The sequence below is a fragment of the Trichechus manatus genome, unplaced genomic scaffold (genome assembly GCF_000243295.1).
Source record: "Trichechus manatus latirostris isolate Lorelei unplaced genomic scaffold, TriManLat1.0 scaffold00051, whole genome shotgun sequence".
NCBI lineage: Eukaryota > Metazoa > Chordata > Mammalia > Sirenia > Trichechidae > Trichechus > Trichechus manatus.
The window spans coordinates 1714488-1719186 of record NW_004443987.1 but is presented as its reverse complement, the minus strand read 5'-3'; positions in this window follow the sequence as shown (position 1 = coordinate 1719186).

The window sequence follows — 4699 nt, the reverse complement described above, 5'->3', positions numbered from 1 at the left end:
CACACACACACGCACACCGAGCAGGATCCCTGGCCGGGTTCGATTCGCTCTTGGCTGTTGCTTATTAATCAAATGGGCTCAGTGGTGCAGGGACTGAGCCGCGGAGGGGGCTGGACCAATTTCGTTGTTCCTCACCCCACTCTGTTGGAGAATTTAGCTCCCTATAAATAAACTGTACGTTTAAGAGGAGCTGGTGGAGCCGACACCACCGCGCCACGCCACGCCGCGCCACCCCAGGAGAGCCGGAGCCTTGCGGGAGCTGCGGGGTGGGCGCGCCGTCAGTGTAGGTCTCCGGCAGCTAGAAGCCGGCGCCGGTGTGCGGGGCTCCCCAACCTTCCCGTGGGGCCTCGGTCCCAGGGGCCTGCCGGCTCTGCTCCGCGGCGGCGGCGGCGGCAATGAGTGCCAGTGCTGGGAAGCAGGAGGCCGGCGTGGCCAGGGCTGACTTCAAGCTCGGCCTGCCTTCCGGACTGCAGGCGCCCTGGGAACAGAGGGGAACTCCTCCCCGCCCTGTCTGAGGCTCTTAATTAAGGTCACTGGCGGGATGAATCAAAAGCACCCCGCTGAACAAGTTTTTTTTTTTTTTTTTCTATAGATTGGGGGTGGGGAAAGCGATTCTGAATTCACAATTCTAGGAAGAGTAAACCTCTCCTGTGAGTGAGTGGCCTCGGATATTTGTGAGTCTTGGGTGAGCAAACTCATATAATTAGGCCGGTCACATTGTCCCAGGCCTGTGGGCTTAAAATGAGACTCAATTTTGTCCTTTAAAAGACATGAAACAAGAAAAGGGGAAAAATAAAAAACACTTGGACACATAATGGGTTTTTCAAAATTGCCATCTTCTGACAGAGAGCAATCCATGTGCTTTTAAAAATATTTCTCCTCCCAAGAGGAGCTAGTTTAACAGCCCTTACCTTGGCGGGGGGGGGGGGGGGGGCGAGGAGACAGCTTCCTCCTACAGGAAAGAATTATTTAGGGTGTGAGGTTTTGATCCCAAAAATGTGGCAGGGGAAGACAAGGGGAGGGCGCCGGAGCTTCGTCCGATCCCTGCATGGGGGTCGTTTTCACTCTTTCGCATTAGGAGGCAGTTCAGCCCAGAACATCAGGGAGAAAAGCGAGGCATCTGCAATAAGTAGCTTTTAATTTTGGACAATAAGTACTGCTGGGGGACGGCAGAGCTGGGGCTCGAGGAAGCCCCGTGGCCCGCATGCTTTCCTGCAGACACCGTTGGAAAAATGGGCAAGTAGTGAGGGAGAGTGACAACATGGCAGGCAGCGCGGGCGTACCTCGCGGGCTCGGCGCAAAGAAAGGGCTCCATTTGATTTATCACGGTTATTTACCTTTGATGTCACCGAGTGGGAATGAAGTGCATCTTGGTTTAATTAAAAAGACCTAAGAAGGCATTCAAAATGGGTTTGCTATCTGATCACGGGATGTAAGTTCGGCGTTTGGCAGCTTTCTAAAATATTGTTGGACTATTTCAACAGAACAATTAGCAGCATGCTAAAATGTTTGCATGCTATGCTTAGAAGCTTTTAGCTGTAAACTTTAAGGCGATCTGTTCCCCTTTAAGTTAAAAAAGGATGATGCTGCTTCCTTGTGGCGAAGGCTGTCAGGAACCCGCTGATCAATAAAAGTAAACTGGCGCCTCCACGGCTTGATTGAGCCTGAGCAAAGAGTCTGAGAAGTAATCTCGACCATTAACAATCCCCCAGGTAAGGAGAAATGGAAGAATTACTCAGGTAAAATGATTAACATTGCCGTGGCATCTGAAAAGATGCACACAACAAGATAAGAAGGCTGCGGACCTCTTACCTTGGGGAGTGCTAATAGAATGTCTATATTCTACTGTCTTTTAGAGATAAATAGGAGAATTCAATTCATGTACAATGTCATTACCTTTGTAATTGCAATCACATTGTAAAGACATGTTCTGCATTTGCAAAGATAAACGCTTTTCGCTAAGGAGAAGGCACTGAGTTCCCTGCTTCCTGCCCCTGCTTCCTGCTCGCTGCTCACACTCCAGGCGCCCCTCCTTTTCAGGAGGAGCACCCAAGTACTTCCAGCTACCAAACCGCTTTTATGGAAATCGGGTTGTGCGGGAGACAGGGGTGGATGCCTCTGCTTTCCTTCTTTCCCATCACCCCCTAACCCCAAGCTCAAAATGACAGTTGCCCCTCTCCAAAAAAAAAAAAAAAAACTCTTCCATCCCCCAGTCCATTTCTACAGATAATTTGAACACCGTTTGCTCTCAGAATCTGTTTTATTTCTAGTAGGCACACTTGATCATTATACTCCAACAATCCTTTTGACTAAATGAGTGGCCGAAAACACCTTCATGATCAGAAATTTATTAACTAAATAAATAAAACCGTTCTGCGTGTAGATAATAAAAACAAAAAGAAAGTTCTTACCGTTTTAGCTTCCATTTACTTCGATCCTGTAGAGAGCACCACCTCCTCAGCCTCTTTAGAGACACAAGAGGGACATCTAGTGACCGTCCTCGGTATTTTTGATCCAACTGCTGCCGAGGAACACTGGGCCCCAGGCACCAATACAGTGCTAAGGCGCCTGGGGCGGCCCTCTGAGCCAAGGCAGCTTCTTTGGCCACTGAGGCCACAATCAAAACTGGCAAACTTTTTTTTTTGTCTTTAAAATTTCAGCCAAGCCACTAAAATAATACTGAATGGCAATTGAAGGAGGAGGAGAAAGAGAAGGAAAAGGAGAAATCCTTACTTTTAAATCAAGCCAATGTGTGAGGGTGATTCTTGCTGCCCCAATAAGGATAAGGTAAAAAGTTTTGGTAAAAGGTAAAAGGTTTTGTTCAGAAAGGTTAAAATTGATGGTAGGAGTTTAGAGGCCAGGATAAGAGGGACAGAGGAGAGGAAACGAGAGGAAAGGGAAAGGGAGGGGAGAAGAGGAGAAGGAAGGATTTTGAAGGCTATTCCCTCCTCCCCTAGCTACCCTCCCCCTGTCTACCCTCCCCGTCCCTCCCTTTCTCTCCCTTCCTTTTCCCCTTTCCTCCCTTCTTTTTCCCTTCCCTCTCCTCCCTCCCCCTTCCCTCCCTTCTCTCTGCCTTCCTGCAGACAAATGGGTGGTCTTCTAGCTTGGCTTCTGTTGCATCTCATGGGCATCCTTTCCACTCAACTGATACATATGACCAACATCCTAAGGAAGTTCTCTTAGAAAGAAAAAGCTTGACTTAAAAAATAGCCAAAGTAATCAAACTTTGCCTGCCAGCAAGTCTGATCTCCTTACTTAGGTTACAATGCCTAGAGTAACCAATGAAAAGAGAGGCAAAGAATGAAAATGGAGGCAAAAGTACACAACTGAAAAGTGTCATTATTAAAGTTATCATCTTATTTCATCTTTTCAATACCCCTGGGAGGTAAAGATTCTTTGCAAATGTGAAAGTGGAGCTGCAGAGCCGTTCAATGACTTGGCAGGATGGCCTCATTACACAAAACTCAACCACTTCCTTTGTGAAATCAACAAGTGCTGGCTGTGGGCCCAGCATTGTGCTAGGGACTGAGAATTTTTTAAAGATGGCCCTTGCCCTTGTGAAGTTAAAAATTCAGTTGATTAATTTAATAGCGGCATGAAATTCTATGTGCTACAAATTTTGCTAGAGGAGGAAGTAGGATGGGGTATATCATGTTGACAGCTTCCTGAAATTCTTATCCCTTCTACCCAAATTCTATCTAGTCCCCCACCCCTCTGTCCCAGGCATGACAAGGAAAGGCATTAAGAGCAGCAGCCAGGGATGTGGACCTGCTGGGCAGGGGTGGGGTGCAATTTCCACCATCCTGGATGCTGTTTCTAACTCCTCTGAAGCACCAGGAAGACTAGCAAAGGAGGCCAAGGAAAGTCTTTGAGGTCCCTTGCACTTCCTCCTCTCTCTTCCTCCCAACCCTACCCTCTTTCCCATCCTGTGACAGAGGATAATGGTGGCAGCCAGGGAGCTGCATCAGATAAATAATGAGTAGAGAAAGTGTTCCTTAAGTGCTATAATTGTTTACCATGGCCCTGACACCTATCTTTTCCAAGAAACACAAGAGAAGTGGGGGACAGTGATGAAAAAGAGTCTGAGAAAGTTATTAATTACTCCAAGCCTTCCCATTTTGACAAGTCCAGCATCCCTGAACAAGTTACATCCAACCTCTGTCTATGCCTTATCCCCTCACTACCCATAGGACAAAGCCCCTGCTGCTGCCAAACTCGTTAACTATCCCTAAATAAACACACATCATGGAGACCATTTAATTCACAAAGGCTAAATCAGCAGATACATTTCAATAAATGACACTGCTCTCTAACACCTTCTGTACTATCCTGCAGTGATTACCTGTGATGTTCTGACAGCACCATTTGGGCTCACAGCACTATTGCCTCAAACTTTTCATGTGAATTCTCTCCAAGTGGATCCCAAATGCTGTTTTGCTAAGTGCAACCTCATGCCAACTGTTACTGCTCCCCACCACCACCACCTTTGAAAACAGAAAGCTCTCCCTTCAAAGGCACTCTGATCAAATCAGGCCCAGCCTTCCCACTAATGTCTCTCTCATCCCAAAGAGGAGGGGCAGAGGGACATTCCACAGCCCCCTAGAGGAAAATCCTTCTTGACGACTTGAAAACAACAATCAGCAAATTAAAGACCTGAAAATCTAATTGAAATATGAGTCCAATGTTAAAAATAAGGACG